This window comes from Zonotrichia albicollis, chromosome 14 (assembly GCF_047830755.1).
Source record: "Zonotrichia albicollis isolate bZonAlb1 chromosome 14, bZonAlb1.hap1, whole genome shotgun sequence".
In the NCBI taxonomy this organism is placed as follows: Eukaryota; Metazoa; Chordata; class Aves; order Passeriformes; family Passerellidae; genus Zonotrichia; species Zonotrichia albicollis.
In genome coordinates, this window is record NC_133832.1 from 9108221 (window position 1) to 9134541 (window position 26321).

The 26321-nt window shown below is 44.3% G+C and overlaps 1 protein-coding gene across 2 annotated transcripts in view; it reads right to left on the reverse strand.

Annotated features, from left to right (window-relative positions):
- The window catches only part of PAK3 (p21 (RAC1) activated kinase 3), a 124517-nt gene that overhangs the window by 76199 nt on the left and 21997 nt on the right, over window positions 1-26321 (reverse strand). Inside the window, exon 2 of one of the 2 annotated variants that reach the window (XM_074551485.1) lies at window positions 12520-12630. The exons of the other annotated variant lie outside the window; for it this stretch is intronic. The gene's annotated coding sequence lies outside the window, so the exon portion shown is untranslated. The remainder of the gene's footprint in view (window positions 1-12519; window positions 12631-26321) is intronic. 2 annotated transcript variants of the gene reach the window in all.

Sequence of the window (26321 nt, forward strand, 5' to 3'; positions counted from 1 at the left end):
TTTTTACCTCAAATCACGATTTCCCTATTCAAAATTAGTGCTTCAACTGTGTATTTAACTGAGCTCTAACAGGACTATTAACACATATCAATTAAATACCAATCAACTATTAAAGACGGCATTTAATAGATACATTTCTTAATATACTACTGCTATACTTCATTAAAATTGTGTTGAATCTTCACAACTGTTGTAAACAATCAAGTGGGATATAATCCACCTCCAGGAGCTAGTAAAACTGAATGTAGTGCTCTCCTACTCTGGAGAGGTGTGTGATATAAAATTCAAAGCTAAGACAAAGCCCCTAAGACATAAGCAGTTGACAACAGAAGCACTCTCAGATTAATAGTAGGCATCAGGTTCCCAAATCCTGCCTCTCTCAGAAAGGACAGGAATGACTGCAAGGAGATCCCACCCTGGAAGAGGGTTTTGCCAAAGGGAAACAACAGGAGCTGATACTGCTCATACCTGTGCTCTGCAATCCTACCTGAGCTGTGATTCTTCCCACAGCATTGCTCCTCCAGCTTTGGCAGAGGGGAAGCTGAGACAAAGAGCAGCTCAGGCTGGGCAGCAGCTCAGCAGCAGCTGTGCCTCCCATGGATCCCCAGTGTCACTCCCAGCCCCCTTTTTGTTTTGTGAATTGCAATTTAAATCACCTTCCAACAGGAGTAGCAGGACTAGCTTGAATGTATCAAGCCCTACCTGAACACAGCTTGTAAACAGAACACATCACAGCTTCCTGCAGAAACACCAGTGGGATCCAGAATTTTTCAGGACAATCCCTGTCAAATCCAATCCTGTCTGGCTTGCTCTTAAACACCAACCATGCTCCTCCATAGGGAACATCCCATTTGACTGAACACAAGCAAAGATGACCCACCTGTCTGCAGAATTTTATCTGCTCAAGATGCTGAATTCAGTCTGCTCTCAGGACTGAGAAAGCCAAGATCCACCCTATCTATCCAAACAGCACAGAATGGTTTCCAGTCCTTCCTGGCACCAGAGAATAAGGTTCCTCACCCAGAGGAGTGTGGGCAAGCTGTCACACACAAACACCAGATTTCACAATACATGACCATGCCCAATCCCCTGCACCAGAGAATCTCAGCAGAGGTGAGATCCCTTCCCCTGCAGGAACATCCATACATGACTATGGTACAGTACACTTTAAAGGCACAATCTGACAATAAAACCACCACAGCAAGATGGGCAAGTGCAGCAAATTTATCTTCTCCAAAAATAGTCATTCAACAGTGATTCTGCATTGGAACAGCCACACATCACCGTGCCTCTGTTTTCAGCTTGCAAAATGTCTAGAGGTGGGTGAGGCATAGAAAAAACATTCTCCAGGCTGTTTATCTTTGTTTTAATATGAAAAGCATTTGCCAGCATACTAGATTTTTACATTCTCCATTTTCTCCCCAGCTACTTGTGAGCAGGAATTATACCAATTTTTGTTCCTGCCAAGAGACATCAAAACAGAGAGGCTTAAGAGGTGAAATGCCACCATTTTACAGGCTGCCACACTGTGGCAGTTCAGGCTTAGCCATACTATGGCAGTGTCTGTATCTGAAGTTTTAATTTACATTCACCTCGATGTAATCATTAAGACTAATTAATGAAGCACTGAGTGGAGCAAGTGTGAAGCTGCCCTGCCTGCACAGCCCTCAGCTCTTGATAGCTGAGCTCAACTCTGTCAGTGGGAGACCTGCTGAGCTCCCACCTTGATGTACAGAATGGAAAAGGGTAAACCATTGGTGGTACCTGGCATTCTAGAGTTTTAGAAATGCTGAATATGAAGGCCAGTATTTAATCTGTGACTGTCCAGAGCATCTCAACATCCCAGACCAAAACCACATGAGGGTAACATCCAAAGCAAAGGTATGAAAATGAACTGATTCAAGCAAATCAGGCTGTTAGAAAATGAAATGGAATTAACAGTTTTTACACTGGGACCACTACTGAATCTTTTTTAAATGCCTGTTTCTTGGCCAGATATGTTTGCAATAAAAAAAAATCTTGCTCTCTGGCTCTTTTCCACTGAATGCAGTTATGCTTCAGGAGCAGAAAGGGCTTAGGCAGGGATTCAGAGCTCTTTTTTGCACTCCATCACCAGAAGATTTCATGTGGGGATGATTCTGGCCTGAAGATACTCGAGTGCTGTTTGCTATGGAAGGGAAGCAGTGTTGAGCAGCTGCTAGGAAAACTTTGCCATACCTCATCTCCTGTTGCCCTCAGGGTATTCTGATGAAAGCAGAAAATCTGATGCCACTAAAGTCCATGATTTCCCTATGAGACAGGCTCCATGGGAGCAGGAAGGGAGCCAACCTGTGAAGGAAGCAGCAAGGCACTACAAAACAGGGTGGCGATACAGACTCATATCCAGAAACCAACAAGCTGAAGAGGAAAGACTCTGCTTTATTTTCAGTTCATCATCCCATAATAACCCAGTCAGAAAGACTCCAGGCCCAGGCTGAGTTACCTTTGGCTGGCCTGTAGCACAGACAAACTCATAAAGGTTTGCACCCTTCACAGACCCTAGACCTTCAGCTATGGTATCACAGGGGAGGGTCTGAGTTAATCCTTCAAAGAAGATGAGACACCTGAGGCTGCTTTCATCTTTAGTGGTTCCTTCTCCTTCCACACATGAAAGTGGATCCTTATGTCCATGTGCCTCCTCCTGCTCATTCAGCTCTCCCTTGAAAATCCACTGTTCCCACAATAAATGTTGTGAATCTGAGCATTACCCTCACCCTAGATCGTATGAACTCTGATTTCACAGCTCCACAGGTGTCAGGGGTGAATATGAACAAAGGTGCAAACACACAGCTCTGCAGGATGGCTTGTGAGGGCTGGAGAATGCAGGCTCCCAGCTTGCTGCAATGCAAAGGTACCATAGGCATCAGGATAACATCAGCCCACAGGGCCTGAAGAAGAAAAAGGTCTTTATGTGGTTCCCTTTCCACAAAGGAAGGCTTCATTGCCTGGAGAATATCCCATGACAGTTAGAGTTTACTACCAGGCTGGCTCAGGGCAGTGCTCTCCCAGCACTAGAAGACCAGAGACAAGGGTTGTCTGTGCACTTCCACAGCAGCCTGAAAGATTGAAGCCTTACAATTAGAAAAAGCATGATAGAGAATGTCTGTCTTGACTTAGAGAATACCCTTCCCAAGCTCACTGGGGTTGTGACCTGGAAAATTTAAATGCAAGAAACTCTCCAGCTGCTGACCAGGCAGAGTGGTTGATATTGGATTAAAGATTCTGGGCTCCCTGCTGCAGCACACAGGCAGCAACTGCTCTGGCCGAAGTGCCCCTCTCTTCTTTAGTGTGCCCAATACCAGCTACAGCAGCAGGACTGAGACTCTCATTGTGATACAAACAATCTGCAACAGCTGAAGAGAAAGATTCCTCTGAAACCTGATTAAGTGAGACACTTCAAGCAGCATTTCAGAAAGCTGGCCCAGAGGAAGGACTATTGACTTAGTGAGACTGACCACATCATCATGGTGGCAAATGGAGAATGTGCCAAAAAGCAAACTTACATCACCTCAGATGTACAGATCACCTCAGTGCACTTCTTTGGAGGAGAATATCTCCTCCTTCACTGTGAACCCTCCAGCACCTTCCTTCCCTTTCTCCCCTGCACACACTTGCAGCTCACTTTACATCAGGACACAGGCAGTAAAATGTGCAAGATTTGTTCATGCCAAGCAGTATTTCTACTGTTTGTCTCCAAACCCTTGGTTTTGTTTGGCCACAAAGGGAACTCCATTAGCAACAGTGGGGGCTAAGCAGTGTGCAGGAACAAACACCAAGGAGAAGTTCATTCCATAGATCTATCTTCCATGACATTGGGACAGCTACAGTCTGCTTTGACACAGCATAGATGGAACCAAATATTAGTTTGAAGACAGAAAGCCACTATCCCAGATATAATCCTTTTATCATAATTTCAGAGTCCAGAAAGCAGTGCAGCATGAGTTTTCTGACAAAAGAGTGGTTTTTTTTATTTCTCATGATTATTGAATTATGCATTTCAGTGTACAAAACAACACAGGTTTGACAAGGCTTACCTGAACAGTAGAAGAGTTTTGAACCCCAAGATTAAGGAAAGATATATTCCTGAGACCCTGGCCACATGACAGTCTATAGGAAAAGGGTAAGACCTGTTGGACGTCTTTTCAAAACACTTTCAGTGACCAGCTTCTTTAAGAAGTTCAAGGAAACACCAATTTCAGCATGCATCCACAGGGTGGAAGAACACAATTCATGGAAAATCTGTGAAAGTTTTATTCTCCATCCAGTATGGATCAAAATCAAATGTAGTAAGAAAAAAATATTTCAAGAATTGTAAGTATGACCTTTTGGCCAGCTTGAGTCAAATGTATAAAACATGACAGTACATTTCAACCCTCACCTCTGACTGGGCAACTCGCGTGAATACAGTCAGTCTTATTAACCTGGTGCTCAAAGATGTCGCCCAATCAAGAGCTGGGTTCAGGAAGAAATCCAGTTGACATTAAAATGTGAAATGCAATGGACTGAATCCAATTATTATTTCTATTGCAATTGCTAATATATGAGATGGGGCTGGAAGGTCTGATTAGCAAGACAAACAGGTGCCATCAATGGCACTGCAACAGACTGGTTGAAGCTTGGACATGTCCTGCTCTGCAGTGCCAGGTCAGAGTCCCCTTCCACTCCAGACCTGCTGATATCTGGGAATCCAGTAAACTCCCATGGGCTCAGAGAATCCCTGTCCCAACAATAGTGTCTGGGTGTTCTCATGCATCACAAAGGCTACAAACCTGCATGCTTGCCCAAGTATTCTGCTAACCTCCATGTTCCATGAGATATTTCCTTCTTTTGGTACTCAGAATATTCAAAGTTCAGAGATTTATGATCCCTGGTAAATCCAGCATATAAACAGAGAAACCATCTCCTTCCATGAGCAAGTTAATTTCTCTTATAAGAGATCTCACATCAAGCCTTCATCCCTTCAGCCAAGCTACCAAGACAGCCTTCCTTGTCATGGAAGTGCCTTTGCTGGTAAGTCTCCTTGCCAGTCCAAGCTCTTCAAGGCAAAGATATGTCATAAACCTTCATCTCAAAATACCCTTCACTGAATGAGAGGAAAGTGACTGGGGTGAATTGACAGCTTTCAGCCATCTGAAATTACTTTGTCAAGTTTTATAGGGACCCTACCCAGCCAAGAACAATCACCCTTAAGACAGAAATTAAATATCTTTATTTTTTCATGAAGGAAAATGCAGCATGTTGCACTGGAGCACCGACTCCACCTCTGTGTCACTGTGACACCTCCACTGACAGTCACACTCAGCTCCTGCCAGTGCCCCATGGAGCCCACCAGGGTGGGGCATCACACCTGGTGCTCAGCTCCCAGGATTGTATGGAGCAGGTAATGATTCCATACAAGCAATCTGCTCAATGACAGGTCCCATCCCATATGGAGGCACTGTCAGGGAGGAACAGAGCCAGAGGCAGTGCTGGATTTATGGTAACCCACCTGCTCTCCTGATCCCATGGATCCACACTGCACTCCATGATGCAGCCAAATGTAACAGGTGATTCCATGGCATTCCTCCAGCTCACAGCAGTGTAAGTAAGACTGGGCTCCTGCCCTCCTTTTCCTGTGCTAAAGTGTGGCTTTATTGTGCAGCTGCAGTCTGAATGCCAATCCACTCTGCCTCTGGCTGTCTGCAGGACCCAGGCTCTCACGCTTCAGTGCATCCTTGCAGTTGAAAGAAGATGTTTGCTCATACATATTTTTAATCCTGTTGCTACCCTGGCTCCTTGTTAGTGGCCTTGCACAGCCATTGGTTCCACACCAGGGGAACAGCCCAATTATCTTGCACAACTCAGGGGAGAGCCACTGCTCCAGGAGGAGAGGGGTGCTTGCCCCAGAGGGAACAGCTGCTGTCCCATGGTGAGGGGAGGAAATCCCAGAAGTTCACAAAGTCTCAACAAGGCAAGGGAGGAAATGCCAGATAAATTCCTCATCACCAGAGGAAGAGTAACACCATCCTTCTGGCACATGCTGTTACATCTCAGAGGGCTGTGCAGGTAAGGAGTGATTTCTGAGCAGAGCAGCTCCCTGGGGCAGAGCTCTGGGAGTAACGTGGGCTGGGCAACTGCAGGGCACACTCACTCTTTACAGGGCAAAATGACACCTGGTCACAGACTCAGAGCTGGCCACTAGAGACATACTGCTGAACAGGATGGGCTTACCCATCACCAATATTTCAGCTTCTCTTGACTTGGACTGAAGCTCACTGTCACACTGACCAGTGTCCCCTTGGAGCTGACACCTACAGGACAAGCTACAGTCAGGGCTACCAGCAGACAGCCTCATTCCACTCCCCCTGTGCACAGGGCAGACATTTCAAGCCTGGCTGCAGTATGAGGCACAGAAGGAGGTAAGACAAGCATTATGCATTTCAGCTAAGCCAAAATCTCTCTGTTCACTTCTCCACACAGACATCACCACAGAGACCCAGCGCTGCTCCTTCAAGCTTGTCATCACATGAGACATGGGCTCCACCTCCCCTAGGAGATCTGATCTGTCAGCTCAGGCTGAGGCACGTGAGACCCAGCTCCTTCTCCTCCAAGGAGAGCAGTGACTGTTCAGCCCTAGCTACGCTTACTGGTGTCTGTAGTGAGGGAAGAGGAGGCTGATTCACCCTTTGGAGGTCCAGTCCCTTTGCCACCTGCCTTCCCCAAGCTCTGCACCAGCAAAATGGATTTTCACTTGCAGTCCTGCACACAGTCTTGGGCAATCCCACGTGATTTTGTGTGGCAGCCATGCTCTTTTTGAGATACTGCATGGTCAGGAACAGATTGACTGCACAACAAGGTGAATCACAGCTGTGAACAAAATGTCTGGACAATTGCTATGGCAAAAAGACTGGCAATGCTTCATTCTACTGCTGCCAATTATCTCCTGGTTGTACAATGAATCCCTTATCACCTTCTCTCACCAGTGCTGGGCAGGAGGAGCTTTACAGCCTTTGCTTTTCCCTCACTAATCTTTGCTGGACTGACAAGTCCCATGGACCAGGAACAGGCTGCTCTTCTGGCTCAGAAACAGAGCCCATACATTGCCTTCACTGACTGTTGAAAATGTGCATTCAGATGTCCTGGTGTGCCCTTTTTGTCTTCTAATGAAAGCTGAATGTCACTGCTCACCCCGCCAGGAACAAATGCCAGCAGCATGAAGCCCCAATTCTGGCCACCTCTTGCACCAGACAGCAGTTGGACTGACTGTCCCAGGAGAGGGCACTGGGCAGGAATGTGCCACCCCATCTGATGCCAGCATGCCTGGTGCCATGTAGGCCATCCTGTAGTAAAAAAATCCCAATTGTAATGGTGACACCAGCCATCACTGAACTAGCAGGACTGCATCACCACATCCCTTCATTGCCCTGGTACCCACCAGGCCCAGAAAGAGGAGCTGCTCTGAATGGAAACAGGGTGTAACCAGCCCCAGACTCTGCTCACTGCAGCCCTGGCCCCCTGCCCTACAGCAGGTGGATGCTGCCCTATTCTGCACTTCTTGCTACACACACCAGAAGCGATTGGGGCCCCTGAGACAATGTTGTGTATTCATGAGTGCCATCTGCTGGCACCTTCTCCATTAACCTTTCCAAGGCCACTTAGTGGAGTGTGGAGCTCTCCAGACCCAGAGCACACAGGTACCATTGGCTCCTGTCCCCTTCCTAGCAGGGGAAAAATTCTGTGCCTTTTCCAATATCCCAAACTTTCTGGTCTCATCAGCTGCTGGAAATAAACCAGGTAGATCCATTCTATTATATGCTACACTAATTGTTTAAGTAAAATGAACATGCTTCCCTGGTAGGGTTAAGCACAAGAGTTAAAGAAATACTTGAGACCTCAAGTGATTCTTAGTGAAGCTTCCACTATTTGGATAACAAGACATCAACACAAAAAATGTCCACCCAACATGTATGTGTACTGGCTTCTTCCTCAAAAGAGTACCTGGCCCTCTGGAACCTCAGTGTCTAAGGACTGCAGCTGCAAAGAGAACCTTGAGACTCAGGCAGGAATCTTGCAGAGTGTGCTGAGGGCTAGAAGGAATGGCTCTGCCATGAGTGACTTACAGCTTCTGAATCCCCACTGCATGTCTGTCTAAATGACCTGCTCTAATCTAAGCAGAAAAGATGAGCTTGAAGTAGAAATCTTTGGATAAAAGTTTGTGATCCATGGCAGGTCAGACTACCTGGTCAGAACTGCCCCATTCTCTTGTGAGCAGGGCCGTGATGGGAGAGCTGGAATCTGAGAACTGACACCAAACAACAGCAGGACACTAAGAGTTTTCCTTTACCTGGGATCACACAACTATTAAATCAGTACTTTAGGAGGGAAAATATTAGTATTTCCTACCCAGGTTTTTCTCAAGCAGTAATGAAAAGTTAAGGAGATTATATATATATATGACTGATATGGATTGTGTGCAGTAAACAAATAATGCAAATAAACTAACCGAATATGCAGTGTGGGAACTCCTGTACCATATGTGCTATTATTTATTAATTATATTCCCACAGCAATATACATCTGCAGCACCCTGTAGTCTAAAGCCCCTTCCTTTCTAAGTGTTAATTAGGGCTCACAATCAATGCTGAGAAGTGGAGGAAGTGTGTTAGTTTCTCTCCTATGTTTGTAAAGCCCAGAAGCAAAATCCAAACAGATTTGCACAAAGTCACAAGTGAAGCAATACACTGCCACAAACAGAGCTCAAAACTCCTGGATTCCAGGTCCTTCCCACAGGGACAGGAAGATTGGTAACAAATCCCCAAAGAGGTGGGAATGAGCAAAAGAAAAAAAATCACAGTGTGCAGTCTGCCTGTTTTCACACATGAGTTAATTAGATTGCTGCCTAATTAAAATACAGCCTTTGCATCTTGCCTTTCTTCCTTGATGATGTTGGCAGCAGGTATAGGTTGTCCATAGTTTTAAGCTGCAAGCTAGTAAACACCTCCTAACCATGGAGAGAGTGGAACAGCCCAGTGATGGGGCTGGAAACCCAGTGACTGCAGTATGGCACCAGCTGTGCTCATGGAAAGCACCAGTGGACACAGATCCCTGCAAGGCAGAGGGAGAGAAATGAAAATACAAAAGGCTCCTCCTCCTAGTGCTTCCTTCCACACTAAACTTGTTTTCAGAAGCACCAAACACTTGCCATTTCAAATGAAGTTCCCAGGTGTTTGGCATCTCTAGAAAGCAGCTCCTGCACCTTAGCAATTAAAACCAACACGAGTTTAATGCTTTTTGGGGCTGCAATTAAAGACTACTTCTGCCAAAAACTGCAAAAACAAGTGGCAATCATGTATCTGTGTATCACAGGGAAGCTGGAAAAATGAGGACATTACTTGTGTTATGGTATCTCTCCTCCCTTTCTGCCAGGAACACGGTAGGAATGGAATGGACACAATTTCAAAAGGTCACAGAAATGAAACATTAACCAAAGATTTGACCTCCACACACAACACCTCACAAATGGGACAGCTCCACCACAATGAAAAAAGGGGGTTTTGTCTACAGATCGTTTATAGAGGGCAATGGTCTGGTCAATGAAAAAACTGGATTTAACTTGCTTAATCTCCAGCAAAGTCTGATGAGGAACTCGCAGGAAAAACCCAACTGTTGCCACCATTGTGCAGAGGCAGATGTGTCACAAGCACAGGCTGTCACTGCTGGGGGAAGGAGGTGTTCAGGTACTAAGGGAAGAGGACAGCCCAGGTTCTTATGGAAACCTGCAGTTCATGTCAGGATGAACTGTTATCAAATAAAATAGCAAAATCTCCCACTACAGAATCAGTTCATGAGTGACCAGAGGTGAATGCTAAAACCAATACAAATGCATGGCAGGGCTGAGCCACAGAGCCAGAGCACTCAGGAGATGCCCAAGGCAGCTTCACCCAGGCTACATGTCCAACATAATTCCCTGCCCAGACACAACCTCCAGATGCAGACAGTACTGGAAAGTGTAAGTATTTGGCAGATGAAAAGGCAGAAAACATCTGTTAGCTCCAAAGGTAAAAGACATTAATCTCGCCCCTAATAACTTACAGATGTATTTTTCCCTATCTTGTCTGCAAACATTTCAAACCAGCATTGCATTTCCTACTAACTGTGATGCCCACAGAAGGGAACTCAAGTGAGATGATACAGTACATTGAAAATGAAGTTTCCAAAAGCATTTGAGATAATGGCAGAGAAAAGAAGGGATCAGAAGCAGTAATGAACGAACACAGAGACAGGATTTCTCTGTACATCAGAACTCTGAGCTTCAAAATCACATGGAAATCCCAGCTTTCCCAGCTGTAACAGGAAATAGCTCAGGAGACCGACTGAAGGCTCTGAGGCAATTCATTTCTCAACAAGACAATGCAGTCTGCAGCCAGAGCATCACACTGCAGTCATGCTGCCTGTTACTCAGTGTGAAAAAAGATCAAAGAGCAAACAGGAAATAATCCAGCAAGGCGCAGTAAGAAGCTGCAGCCACATCACCGTTCCCTCTCAGCTCACCTCCCTGAACACAGGGAGTGTCTACACTTACCAGAGAAGATGCTGGTAATGCCAAGCAAGCCCTTTTCCTGCTTGCTGCAGTGCTCTGCATACACTTGCTTAGAGCCCCCCACAATCCAGCCCAGCAGGGTCAAATAGCCAGAACTCCAGAAAGGTCTGGCTGGAAAAAAAAAAAAAGCCAAGGAAGTACCCTTCTCTATGAACTTTGATCAGCTTCCATTCCCCTTTCTCTTCTGTTTTGCTGTCACCTATCATTAAAATTAAATAACATTTGGTCTTGTTGCCATGTTAACCAAGAGACACTGCAGACTCAAAGTCAAACTCAGTCCACCCTGCTGGATACTTGCTTCTGGTACACTTGAAGGAAAAGCACAGTATAAGATGGAGAAAACAGGGGATTTATTCCTGAAAATATAAATGCCTGATGCCTACCCAACTCATAAAAGAAATATTGCAAAGGGGATGGAGACACATTAGATTTAAAATTAGGATGATTCTATGCAGGTGTATAGGTAGCTACTGTTAAGCAGGGTGAAAAAACCTGATTCACAGATCCACAAAGGATCTGGGACACAGAACAGCAGCAGCACAATGTAATTAATGCCCAGCCCTCACCCACTGCCTTTACAATGGGCAGTCAATATTCCTGCAAAGGTGGCTGCTTATGTTTCACATCTGTGTTATCTTCCATGTCCATTTCAGTCCTGATCTCAAAAAAGTGCTGTTCATCTCTTCTTCCCAAAAACCACCTACCAAGTTCTGCACAGCCATGAGTTGATAATATATTTTCTTGCCTTGAAAAGTCAGGATAAGGACACTCCAAAACCCAAATTAAAATAAAACAGTGCTGGATCCTCCTCAGATCATCAAAACCACAGGGCAGCACCGTAGCACGGACACAAAGCTTTCTGCTAGTGGGACAGCATTTTAGGATTTCTGGTTTTCTTCTCTCTTCCTGATGCTTCCTTACAAATCAGGCTCTCTCCCTGCCCAGGTCTCCTGTGCTGGAAGTCTCACTGCAGCTGCAGGGAAAGACAAGCCATTTTGCTTGCATGGCTGCCTCTGCATTTCAAGCTGATTTGTATGAGACACTGCCACCCAGCACGATTTGCATACATACCAAAATGTGGGACCTGCACAAAATGAAGCAGGAAAACCATTTGTTTCTCCTCTTGGAAAAGGTGATGGATTCTTTGCAAATGTTTACTGTTAAGTCTTTCCTAAGCTTCTGAGCTATAGAATTTGTACATAAAGGGGGGTTCACCCTCTTCTCCCACAATCCTATTTGCTTCAGATTAACATGAATGACCTCTACTTCACTTGGGCTTATTCACTGCCCACAGAGCAGGGCCTGCTTGTACTGAATTATTTCCCTGCCATCATGAAATGCTATTCAGCAGCATAGGAGGGACAAGGCTGCAGATGCAGGTGTTAGCTTTCTAGAGCATTAACTGTTCAACACCCAGACAAGGCTCCTGTTTAAACCTTATTCAAATCAGAAGGGCTGCAGAAAACCATGACATGAGGTACCTGAACTTAACACAGCAGAACACTAGGCTCAAACATGTGATAAAGAAAACAGGGGTGAACTACAGCCTGGCAATTACATGTGATCACACATGCAGGGGACAAAGCAGCCCTGCCATGAAATGCTTCATCTCAGCTCCTCCTGCTCCCTCCCTCTCTGTCCTCAACTGTGTCAGTCACCCAATGTGCCCCACACTTGCTGTCTTAGGAGTGCATCACAGGCTCTGGAGTGGGTGCTCTTTGAAATGGCTTAATTTAAATTGACATATGAAGTGTCACCTCCAAATTAAGCCAGGCTGAAGAAAGCCCTTCAGGACCTTTATGTCCCTTTTCTCTCTCTCTCTTCCTTCCCCTCTCATGCTACTTTAAAGAGAGCTTGCACATCATTCACCATTCTGGTCACCAACAGAAAACAGCTCCTACCTGAAAGGAGTCTTCAGGTGCATACTCTAAGGGCAGGGAGAATATGTCCTCATTTCCCCAGTCCTCCAAGAATAACAGCCCAGACTGAAGTCCCTCCACAAGTCAGATCTCCTGTCAGACACAAACCCAAATTATTCTGGCACATAAGCACAGATCTGTGCTGAAAGAATGGCTATTGGGCAATTAAAATATGTTTTGCTCCTTTGTTCTCCATGCAGGCTGCCTGACTGACTGGACCCTTTTACTTGGGAAAAAAATATTAGGCCCAATGTACAGCTGGCAGAAAGCCACACAGTGCCAACAATTCCTCTGTTACCCTGACTGAAATTCTGACCTATACCTTACAACTACATTGAAGCTCTTAGTTCCTACCTGCACCTCCCACGCTTTCACATGGCACAATAACTCCCCTCACTAATTTTTGCAGACCAGGAACTGATTTTCTCAGACCTCAGTGCCTCAGGCTCACAGTGGCCACCCTGTGCATCATCTGGGCTGTCTGGCAGAACTTACCCTGATATGGACTTTATTGCATTGGGTTTGGGAGCTTTTGTGGTGATTTGCAAATAATCACAGAGTTCACGCACAACCAGTAACTACTGTATTTAAATCTTCCATTTATTACTACAAAACAGGATCCTGCCTAGAGAAGCAGAGACTGCAACTTAAAGTAGAGCAGACAAGTGTAAGGGACTGATGGCAATAACTGTCCTGCTCTCACAGAGCAAGGCAATCAAACTATTTAAATACTTTAAGCACCTGGACTGTCCCACCAAAAATTCCATCCTCAAACTCACTAAAGAATTACACACCATTCCTTAGTCTGCACAGGCAAGAATTTGCTTTTGCATTCAGTGAATGGCAGTTGGGGCTTCAGTTTAAAACCATGTATTTACTGAAGATCACATGTGACTCTTGTGATGAGCAAAGCCATTTAAAACAGTCACAACCTGGGGGAACCAGCCAGGACACAGAGGGTGTTGTGGGGGCCCCTCCTCAGCACACACATTCTGATCTGCAGTACGTGTGTGTTGTAAAAAAAGCCAGAGTCTGACGAAGACTGGTAGGATAATCAGAATAAGGCACATTCCTCTCAGAGAGACCAGAGTAGCCAGCTTTTTTTAGCTTAACCAAACAGAGGCTAAGAAGGGTCATCACTGCAATCCAGAAATAACTAAAAAGCAAACACTGAGGAAGAAAAATAGCTAGTCAAGATCAGTGACTAGAAATAACCAAAGAAGAATAAAAAGGCCATGAGTAAATTTGAACTGGAAATTATAATGTTTCTATGACCAGAAGGATGAAGCAGAAACTACTTTTCAATAGAAATAATGGGGGAGAGATACATTTACCCATCCTTGGGCATTTATAAAGCAGACTCTAGGACATGTTACCTGCCATCAGTAGAACTGAATCTGACACCCTCGAGCTTCCTCACTCCACCGTGTGAGGAACCAAAAAAGAAACTCAAACCAAAGAAGAAAACAAAATAAAATAGAGGAAAATGTCAATATTCACAACTATTGTCAAAAATCTCTCATTAAAACTAGGCCACAAAACCAGCAAGCTGTGCAAGGAGGAATGCCCAGAGGAGAAAAATGCATCTTGCTGAATTCAGGCCGTCTGATGATTTGTGCCTCTCCATCACAGACACTTGCCCCACACTTGCTCTCCAGCATGAATTTCCAGTTGAAATTTTCCTGTAGCATATCTACAGGGAGGCATCAGGAAACTCTGTAAATGCTGGGAATAACTACCCAAAAGCACTGTCCTGCAGTGGAACAACTGTTGGAGAGGAAAAGGAGAATGATTATATGCTGGATTGTCTGATGGTTTATGCAGACATTCTCATTAAGGAAATGGTAATCTCTGCCTGTAGATCTCTCCTCTCTGAAAGCCTGGCAGTGCCACTGAATGACTGTTTATCATGAGGTTTTCAGAGGCACAGTGATGTGACCAGAGAATCAGTAAGTGGGTTTCCTGGGACTGACAGAGCAAAAATAATGGTAAACAGCTTGATCCAGTCATAGGTGAGACTGCTTATTAGATACTGCCTGGTGAAGAGACCTGAAGACTGAACTCTCACTTGAAGGAGACAGCTTTTAAAGGGCAGAAGCCAAAAGCCTGTCCAAAAATATGATCAACATCCATTTTAGTTTAATCACAGGAGCAAACTCAATTAACATGGCTGGTATAGAAGAAAGTTGTGCAAAGTAACACACTGGATTTCTCTTTCTTCTTTCCCACAGAAAAAAAAAAAGTTGTTTGTCAGTCCCATCGGAATGCCTTTGATCTCAACACTGATCTAAGCAAAAAAAACAAGAAGGAATCAAAGAAAAAAATGGAAAAAGCTCTCTGTAAGAGAGCATCCATCTTCTCTCCACACACTGCTTTGCCTCTGCCTCGCCAGGCACAAGCAGGTGACTCCTGAGAGCTGGCAAGGTGCAATGCAGAGAGCAGCCTCACGCCTCCCAGTGTGCCCTGGACACTTCTGAAAGGCTTTGCCAGATCCTCCATTCTGCTCTGCTTTTGCTAGATATGTTAATCAGTGATAAAGGTTTATTGGGCTGTAGTTACATTTTACAGTCACACATAGTGCTCCTCTTAACAGCATTCTCCCTCTTTAAATTCCCAGAAGCAGGGAAGCACAGTCCATACAGTTTAAGGATCTTCTGTATATTGAATTTTGAAGCCATCATCACTGCTAGATTAACTGAACTGGCTGGGACTATCTACAAAAACAAATTATCAGCCCTCCACAGCTTGCAGAAGGTCAGGGCTGCCAGCAGAGAAACCTAAAATTCAAGAAAGGCTGTCTGTGTATTAGATCTTCATTCAGGCATGATTTGGGAATTTCAGCACTTTCTGAAGGTTAGGCATGCAGATCCTCTCCCTGAAGTCACAGGAGCTGTTAGTGAGCTCAGAAGTTAAACACACATTAAGCATCTCCTGACTTGTGGCCAGGACCATAATGTCTGTGGGGCAGTCTGATACTGCCTTGTGCAGCCCTTTCTTTACAGATGATCTTATCTGCTCAGGGATCTCAGAACCACTGGATAATAATTATTCAGTTTAAATTACATCAGTTGACATCAGATTAGCCTTATTTTGGCTTTTCCAGGAAAAACCTGAAAGCATCCACAGACGCACACTGCCTCTTCTAATGTCAGCAAAAATGTTGTTATTGATTTCGGGAGAACTGGGATTTCATTGCAACATTTAGTGCTGAGTGTCACTAAGCAAAAATGGGACTGCCCCAGATTTTCTTACAGTTGTTAAACAAGAGAGCTATCAGTTCTAAAGATAAAAGCTGAACTATAAACAGTGCTACTTACAGTGATGATGATAACTGGAGGGGAAAAAAGGAGAGTTAATATTTTTCTGTGGTACTGGATGTTCCTAGTAAATGCTAGAAATTGCAACAATGTTCAGTGACAGACAGACTTCTGTGAACAGTAAACTTTCTCACAACCACGATTTTTTACGTCTACAGCATTTAATTACCAAAATTTCTGTCTGGGTTTGCACTGGCCCTCTGCAATCTGCAAGCTGTTCAGGTGGTCACAGTGCAGCAGAGAGCCTGAACATAACCCTGAGACCTGGGAAAGGTCTCAGTCTGTCAAAACCTGTTGGTACAGAGAGCCCAGCAAACCTCCATGGCAGGGCTGCTGTGCCTGGCTGGTGCAGGAGCAAGCAGCAAGCCCAAGAAACAGGCAGACAGTTTGTGATCCTTTTGGGAAGAACTCTCCTGTAATTCCCATAGACTCAATAGGAATTACAACATTCCTGCTGGGGGGAATGGAAAGTTCACCTAGAGTCACTCCCAATGAGGGGCTGTACAGCCACCCCTCCTGCTGAGCACCACACACCCAGCATCAAACCACTGACACTGGATTGGTAAGTCACAGAAACTCAGTAGCCTGTCCAGTTTTGGGTCACAGGGGAACATTCAATTCAGAGAGTTTCCTCAGCCCTCCTGAAGCTCTGTTTATGATTGATTAATCTAGACATACAGCAATGATAATAACTTGATAAATCTCCCTATGCAGGAGATTTATTTTTATTTTTATTTTATTCATTTTTAAAGCATCATTATGTGCATTAGAAAGCTTTAACACTCATGACACTATAATTATAATCAAGGCTCAATGAGCATTACCTAGCATTGGGGAAGAGTGTGGTGGGGGACAGTTTGCTTTAATTCCCAATCTAATTAAAATTCTCTTTTGTTCTAGCAGCCAAAGCCATCTTTCTTTTTAAAAGCACAGCAATGCCTACCTGCAATTATGAAATAAGTAATTTCATTTAAAAGCAACTGCTACATACAAGAAACTCCTGCACCTTAGATGTCCTGGTGGAAAAACATGAATTACACCTCTTTATCACAGAGCTGGCCATTTATGGCTCCCTTTAGCCCAGTATTACTGCAAAATAAAAATTTATGAAGATGGAAAGCTCATAGCTTTGCAGGGCAAAACCACAGCTGTATTTCATACCTCACAAAACCTACTCTGTGCAGCACAGACCTGAAAAAAAATTTTTGCCTTAAGGCTAGGGGAGGATGCTTGGTTCTCTGCACAGCTGGCAGGTTCAGTTACGAAGCTATCACCCTCAGTGTGAGAGTTACAAGGCAAAACACCACATCTTGAATAATTCAGGAAGCTAGCTTGAAGGACAGCAGCAATTCCTTCTTACTTTAAATCCTGTCCCCCTCTTTCCCACACTGATCTCCTGAGACTCCACTAACATAAGGCAGCAGGCAATAAATGAACCAGCAATTACCACAGACAGATGCATAAAGCCCTGCCCCCCTTCTCCCCTCATGTGCCCATCAGAAAGGACTCTCCCAAGTCTCTTCCTTCTGCTGACTTGGGAGTGAGGAAGGGAAAGCAAAAGATTATTTACCTGATCTCCAAATTCAAAAGTGCAGAGCATCCCCAGTCTCCAGGAGCAGAAATCCCTGGAAAGGTCGTGTCAGTAGTGAACTCTGCCTGGCAATACCTCTCACAGCTGACAGGACTTTCAAGGTGCCCAACATCAAAGCTACAGGGTGAAGTCAGAAACTCTGATTGGGTTTGTAAATCCCAGTTTAACACATGCCCACTGCAATTTATGAACATGGTACATTAATGGCTGGGCTCAGCATCACTAAATCAGTCCCTCCTGCTACAAGTAAGCTGGATAGATCAGACCATTTCATTCTGGGTGATTTATATTGCAGATAAATCAACATTCATCTGTGAGTGATTTGTTAACACATTGCAAGATCTTACAATCACTTTCTGGCTTTCCATCAATCAAAACTTTTGGGAATTACATCACTAAATCCCAGACTAGAGGGGCCAGGGACATGAATTAAGTCTTGGAGGCAGAACCAAGCAGGCTTACAGTGTGGAGTGATGGTTTGGTTAGGCTGGGCTGGTTTGGTTAGGACTCCCTAAACAAACTGGAACCCAAGCTTTGCCTGAAATCTGCTTTCCTGTTTTGTTCCACAATTCCTCAGTCCCATGCTGCCATGCACAAAAATTACGTGAGAGCACGTACCCCTGAGGGTTGGATCATGAGAAAACATACTTTCAGAAGAGCACAGGGTGTTCAACACTACTCATGTCTACACTGCAAGGCTAGCAAGAGATATCAGAGGGAATGCTCCAGAGAAGGGAATGCTCCAGCCAGCAGAGAACAGGCAGCCTCAGCCCTATTCCCAGGCTGGGCACAGCTGCCTCCTGCAGCCAAGCAGGGTGAATCCCTCTGTGCCACACAGACCCAGAGCTCATGGCACACCCTGGGCAGTGACAAGGGCACAGCCACCCCCTCTGCTGCCCTCACAAAAGCATCCCTGTTCCCTCCCTCACCCTGCCCAGACTGGGAGACATACAGCTGCCACTCAACAGTGCTCTGGCTGTTGTAAAATTTATATAAGCACACACACAAATACACATTCATATAAACATATGTGTGTACATTGTGTTCATACACCCATGTATATACACATACACACATAGAGAGATTCTGGATATAGAAGTAGGAACTGCAAGAGCTCATGGTAAAGTGCTTTAGTCAGAGACTTTTCCAAACCCAGTGTGTGGTTGTTCCTCCCCTTCTTCCCAAAGCCTCAGCCTCTGTAGTCTGGAACAGCCCCCTTCAATTCTGTAATTAATTTAATAATTTGGCAATCTAGCTGGATTTTGCCACTTTCAGAATAATTTTATGATCCAGAGATGCTGCTGAGGACAAAGCAGAACCATTTTAAATACAGTTGATTAGGTAACTTGTGCCTTGTAAGTGGACTGCATGATTGCCTGCACATGAAACCCCCCATTACTGATGAACTCTGGTGAGACTGATGCCTTGCACTGACTGCATGAGCTCCAAGCCCAGAACCAGTGAGCTTTGGCTCCTGGCTACAGGGCAGATTCAAAACCTTAGCAAGTGCTAGCACAGTTATAGCACCTTATTTGTGTAGTCTGGCTCCCACACAGGGGACTTGAGATCTACCCTTCAAATATTTACACACACACACTTCACACACCAGACTAGACACTGTGGAAGCAGAGCTCCAGATATGCATAATACACCTTTTTTTCCCTATGATATTGTTATGAAGTAGGAGGTGAGATTATTCACATATTAGGCCTTCAGTCTCCAGGGAACTGCCTGTGATTTCTATATTTATACTTTCAGTGTTGTCACAGAAAACATTGCAAGAGATCTTGAATACTGATGCAAATTATAAAGAAAAAATCTGGCATTTAAACCTCATCCCCAAAGCTCAGGAAGACACAGGCTCTCAGATTTTTGCTCTTCTCTTTCTTAAAACAAAAGGACAGAATAAAGCAGCAGGAGGCCATCACACAAATGGCAATCATAAATCGATCAAGCTATCAAACAGCTGTCATCAAGAAGCAGAAAACAGATTAATTAGCATTCATTATCGACTGGTCAAGTAACCTGGCAACAACTTCACTTCAAAAGCTGACAACAGCAGGACTCTCTAATCACTTCCAAGCAGGACAGGACCTTTCCTGTGCCACTGGGCAGCACAGCTCTGGCCTTTTGCTCTTTAACATGTGGGGGATATTAAACAGGACCTAGATACAATACTGGCTGCTAAGAAGAAATATCCCAAAATTTGAATTCCCAGTCATGTAAGCACGAAGACAAATGCGCAAATCTAGATCAAGGGATGCATAAGTAAATATTTTCAACAACCTATCAGGTTGTTGCCTAATACTGATAATAAAGTTTTGAAGATGAGCAACAAAGAAGTGGTAAGAAAACGTAAAGGTTCACACAATAACAAAGTGATGCAGGGCACTTCTGTCCATTTGTACCATTTGAAGATCAACCTTGTGGGCCACAGTTACTCAGTAATTTTACTGAGGTGATCTGAAATATGTGTCTGTATTTAATGTCTCTTAATATTAAAGAGATTGATTGCAGCAGGGGGAAATTAACAGTGCAGAACATGCAAGTGTGATCCAACAGCAGCAAGTGCCTTTTCCAAAAGAGCTGAGATGCTGCTGCACAGAAGGAACCAGCATTTAGCCAAGTGTCCATAATAACTGAAGAGTTCTCTACCTTTGTCAGCCAACTGTAAAATAAAGACCCACCTTCAAGGCCAGGACTAAGGGCCAAATGAGGACAAGCAGCCTTCCCCAGAGAGCATGAAGGAACATGTGGGTACAGCTAAGGATGCATAAGAAATAACAGGAGGATTTGAGTCAGACATGGAAACAGTGCTGCTCACTGTCAAAAGAAACTAAAGAATACTCTTCAATAAATGCTGCTGTGGAAGACAGAGTTTTGAGGCAGGATAAGAAGGAAGAAAACAAAGTTCTGCTGGGGATCTTGGAAGAAAAGCTTCCTCCATGAGAGCCAAAGTCCACTGGTCAAAGACCCCCCCCAACAGACTAAACAGTCTTAATGGTTAGTTCAAGTTAGATAATAATGGGAGTGAAGGAGTGAAGTGGCTCCTCACTGCTTCCCAGCTGCCACTGCCTTCCAGAGATACTGCCTAGTGCTGGGCAGGGTGGCTGGAAGCAGCTTCAGGAGAGTGCACAGGTAGGAATCAGGGAAAGGAAGATGAGCAGTTGGTGTCTGACAGAAGGGAGAAGGTGGAGAGATCATCAGAGAGGAGGAAATGCAGCCAGCAGTCTGGAGAGGTGATGTCTGCACTACCAAGGGAAGTGAGGTAAAATGAGATTTGACAACTTTCACTGCTTTCTGGGAAGGATGATACAGGGAGATGAGAGAGAAGATAGTGGAGACCTGGCTGAGAGAGCTTTACTTGTACCTCACCTTGAAAAAACATCCAAACAAAGCAAACCAAATCAAACCAAACAAGCAGCAGCCTCTCCATATACTCTGGATGCATTTGACACAAACATCAAACTAAAAAAGCATCTGAAGAAAATTCAAGCACAGATCATAATTTAATCTAAGCCAGTATCAATTATTCAGGTAACTCCAAAGCTCCATCTTCACAGAGATAAAACACCATTATTAGCACAGAAAATAAAAGCCATTTACTTTGAGATCAGAGCGTGTGAGGAGATTGAGCTCTGCTATCTCCTTTTAATACCACATATTTCCTAAACTAATCAATCTCCATGCTGCAAACCACTGTTTTCTGCAAAGGGGGCAAACACCTTCTCTTCATCAGTTCAGTACTTCCTCCCTGCATCCTTCTTGCCAGCAGCATATTTTTTCCTTAACTTTTAAAAGTAGAGGTAAAAATACCACTACCAAAAAGAAACCCAACCAAACTTAAACAGAAAATCCCAACTGCCATAATGAATCACTCCCAAAGGGAAGACATTCTGTAAATCTGGTATTTCAGTGTTATGAAGTTCTGTCTGGGACCAATCTGAGAATAACTTTTCACCAAAGATCCAAAAAATGCCCCAGGATAACCTTTAGCCCATATTATCATCTGAGGTCCCAATGGCTTCCACACACAGAGCAACCTCTTTCCCTGCCAACACCTTTCTGCTTCTGGCATCAGATTTCCACAGAGAAGAAAATAAAAACCCAATCCCCACAAGCCATTTTATTTATTAATGGACAAAATTCTCTCAGTTCCTTCACTGCTTTTCCCATAGCTACTAGACAATGTTCAGACACCCTTCTGCTTGGGTTATCTATGTACAGCTAAATTACATTTAATTCAATTATAAGTGAAAGCCACAGGAAGCCAATATGACAACTCCACTAGATAATCTTCCACTTCTCTGCCACAATTTCATCTGTAACAACCTTTTCTCATTTTATTTCAGGATTCCTGGCTGCCTCAAAATCTGAATTGTTTATTTTAAGACAAAAGCAATAATGTGTCTTTTTAGTCATGTCAGAGATTTTAAATGTGAGTAGAGATAAATTAAATATTGAGAAACGACCTTTCTTAAATAGTAAAACAATTCCTTTTTATACTGTTAAATTAGAAAAAGTAAATGGTTAATTTTCAGCACCAGGAGGGACATTCATCTTGCTGAGTGCTTCTAACAGAGATGCATGCACAAAAATCACTGTGCATTGCCAAAAATATAAATAACTAAAATAAAATAAAGCTACTTAATTATATGGCATTTTAATGAGATTTTATAATTATATTGCATTTTAGTGGCATTTGGACAATTAACTCCCTTCGGCTCTTTGCAAATCTCTGCCTTAGGCAATGACCCCGTGCCAATGTCCACCCCAAATCCATGGGTAAAGCAAAGTCCAGGGTAACTGATGTCTCTGCTGAGGTACAGTGGCCTCCAGAATGAAAGCAGCCACTGTGGCCAGCACACAGCAGTGTGCTCCCTTCAGCCATGAGCCACTGGGGATTTTGCCACACAAGATGGAGCACTGGGAGCCTGGGACAAGTAACTGCATCCCATCCATTTTCCTCTGCTCCACAGGCCAGCAAGGCTGACTGACAAGAGGAGCCTCATTTCAGCAGACACTAATACACCAATACTAACATTCACTTCAGTGAATATGGAGGGGGATGTTGTCTCTGGAATCTCCCTGGTGAATATTAACCTGTGCCAACCTGTCTCCCTTTAACAGCTGGGAAGGAAAAGTTCACAGATGCAAACTAAGGAACTTATGGGTCAGGAAATCTAAGTTCTCCCTGTGAACTGCATTTCTAAATAAAACCCATCCTTTCAGTGCAGTGCTATTTTTAAGAGCTGCAAGTTTATACTGCTCATTCCCCATTTAGTTTAGCCTTTCTCTAATATTCATTATCTCACTCTCGACTTCTCGCTGTCTGCATATCCATTGTCACCTCTCATTTAGGAGTGACTCATTCTTAAAAGGATTTAGTCAGCTGTGAACAGCCAAGCTGAGCACTGTGCATGGCATAGCCAGGGAAAGAGAAACTCTAGAAATGTCTGGACAGATCTATTCAGATAACCTCCTCTGCAAACAGAGCAAGTAGGCAGCCCAAAATAACCCACCTTGAGTCTTGGGGAATTTTACTCCAGAATTTAGGGTCAAATTATTGCTGCTGTCATGCTGACTTTAGATGGGTAAAGGAGTCTTCTCCTCCACTTCATCACTGCCCATCACACCCTTCCAAAGCAGCAGCTATTTATCTCTGTCCCCTGCATGCAGGAAGCAAACCAGAACATTTCACCATCTGTCCAGCAGCACTGTTCAAGAGCACAGATTTGACCCACTGTCCTGCTCTTCTACAGGCCTAAAAAGCCTTCCCTGAGGAGGTGACCACCTCTGCCCCTTGTTGGAGCTGCTGGGACAGAGCTGCCTTCTAGTGGGACTCACCTGAACACATGGCTCTGGTAGATCTCACCCCCAGTTTACAGCACCTCCTCTCCTGATGAACTGGCTGGGTTGGTGCCTCACAGGTCTGCAGGGGAACTGGGTGGGTGGCTTGCAGGTCCACTCAGGAGGCTTCTTATGACACAGGAGATGAAGAGAACTGAGCAGCTGCTGCTGGGGCTTGAGGGAAGGGCACCCTGTGCAACCCTTACATCTGTGGGAAATGACAAGGCAGCCTCAGAGGCCGAGATACCTGGGTACAGTACTGGACTTACTTGGGAAAGGCAAAGTAAGCCCTATATTAAATCAGAATTTACTTTCAGGTTTATGAGTGTGGCTGAAGATCACAGAGGTGTCCAAAATGCTGTGCTAGCAAAATGCATCCAGCTTCCTCTTCAAATGAGCCTAATAAACTGGGAAAACCCTGTCAGTGTGAATATACTGTGAGTTAGTGAGGCGCACATGTAGTCCCTGACAGGGCTGATTTCCATGGGGCAGTCATGTGCAGCTCAACCAGAGAGGATGACGAGTTATCTCAACACCTCATCTCTCTGTGGCAAAAGTGCCCCTGCTTTGTCTCATCCTGCTTTTGGGGTTCTGTTCAATAGCACAAAGTAAGTCCACCTCTTTTCTTCATCACCCACACCCCCTGTGCCTGCGTGGGCTGGCCATGCACACAACTCAGCTCTGTCACAACAGAGCAGCTTTCTGCAGCCATGGCCAGTACAAGGTCAGCTTGCCCTGGGATTCTTCTGCCAATTCCTGGGACCGAAAAGTCAACCCTGTCTTTAAAATTCCGATCTGCAAAACAAAACCATCCCAGAACAAAAACAAAACAAAACCAAAAGTGAGATAAAGGACTGAAAACAACAGATATTCACCCTGTTCTTCCATCCTTCTTAGCACAAAAGGACAAAAATCAGAACTGGTTTTGATCAAGGCCCTGTGGCTGAAAGTAGTACATTTGAGGGAAGGAAAAGACAGGCAGATAAATGGTTCTAATTTTGGCATATCCTGCTTACAAATGCACCACACAGTATATCACCCAACCAAACAGGCACAGAACTGGTATCACAAGAGCAATGCTGAATGCAGAGCCTGGTTTCAGCACCCACACCAGAACAAACACTGCTCAGATGTGTCCGCACCAGCACCATGCTTGGGCTACGCTCATGTCCCTTCCACCTTCCCCTTGCTCGTGTTTCCTGGCAAATTATATTCCTCACCAAAAAACCCAGCCTGCTGAAACCAGAGAACTGGAATGTTTGCTGAAACCAGATTGTAAGACAATCAGAGAGTAAGTGTCGCATCTGCAAATATGAGCATTTCCCTGCAGAACTAATTCCAGAAGCCATTTTCATCCAATTAACAGGGTGAAACAAACTGCTGCTAGGCCAAAGGAATCTGGCTAGCCAATCTATTTGGACCTTGTTTCCACAGCTTTCAGTGTAAGAAGCTGGCAACATGGGTTCTTTTTCCTGAAATCAGTAGGATAAAACAAGAAATAGCCTCTTATGGAACATAACCACACATGATGGCAACTATCCAAATAACAGAGAACTGGACAAATACAGACAAGTAGATTATGAAACTAAACCTGCTTTTAAAAAATGGGTTTTTTTGGATGCAATCCTGTTCAGATTACAAATCCTTAAGAATTTGTCACAAGGTTTAGCTCCATCACACTTTAAAAAAAAACTGAAACAGGAAAAACAAACAAAAAAGAGAATGGAGAACTCATTTCTTAAATAATAAGAGTTCCCCAAGACATGTTCAGCTTATTCACTTGGTCTAGTAACAGCTTAGTATGTGACAGTATGTGGCTTGTTGATAAGCAATGGACAAAACCTAGATCAACCATTCTTGTTCCCCCAATTTAAGTAAATTTACTTCCTACATCATAAGTATGTTAAATTTAAAAATACTGGCCAGGATGCTCAGCAGGGAGGCCCCATTCCTGTTAGTGCTTTTCCTGCTACAATTTGTAAAGGCCTAGGAGAGTCCCAAAAGAGATGACAAATCTCTTCTCACTAACCTATGCATTATAAGGAAATGCTTACCAGTCTGGGGTGTATGTGCTGTAGATCATATCACAAAATACAGCAAGAGCTTGCAAGAGGAGTGCTGTGACTCCCCATGGTGATTGCCTCAGCCCAGCATTAAGAAACTGAAATTCATTTGCACTGATCTCTTGCAAAGTTAGAACATTTAGATGAGTATCTCTTTTGCACCAAGCAATCCAGTTGCATCTTGAACCCTTCCCACATCTTGCAACAGTGAACAAACAGCCCTAAGCAGCAGGGACTTTTGTTCCTAGAGAAACTCTTCACCCCTCCACCCTGTAACCATACAGAGAGTCTGAAAAATAAGCCTTGTAATTACCAACCCAGTCAAATTAGATTCACAATGTTTCTCCTTCAGCTCAACTACGCCTGCAATGCTCTCTCCAGCTCCAGGGAACCACTGCTTGTCAGCCAGGCCCAGCACAGATGAAACCCCAGCAGCCTCTTCCCCAGTGGCATCTCCAGCCTGGATCTCTGCTTCCCCTCGGTGCTGCTGCAGGAGCCAAGGCAGGAGCACACAGCAAACTTCTTTCCCAGGAGACAAAAACACCCAAGGTGCTTCTCATTAGAGCTTTCTGAAACTCACACCCTTCTCTTGTCTTGCAGCCTTCCTCCCTGACAGCATCCAGAATACAAAACATATGGAAAGCACATGGGGAGACAGGAGGAGGGAGGGGAGTGGAACTTAACATTGCTATAATGAAAATGTCTCAAAGCTCCTTCTCTTTTCTGTTCCTAGATGCAGAAAATAGGAGTAAGGAGATTGATTTTCTTGGTTTTTATTATCCTCCCCTTTTTATTTTCTACCTTTCCAAGCATCTCCAATTTTGGCAAAGTTACAGAGTAACAAAATCACACAGCTGCCTCCTTCTTCTCAGTTTCACTTTGGAAATTTTACACAGAATGGGTTTCTTTGGTTTTGGATTTTTTCTCCCCAAAGAGTGGGGAAAGGAAAATGTTGAAGAAAAT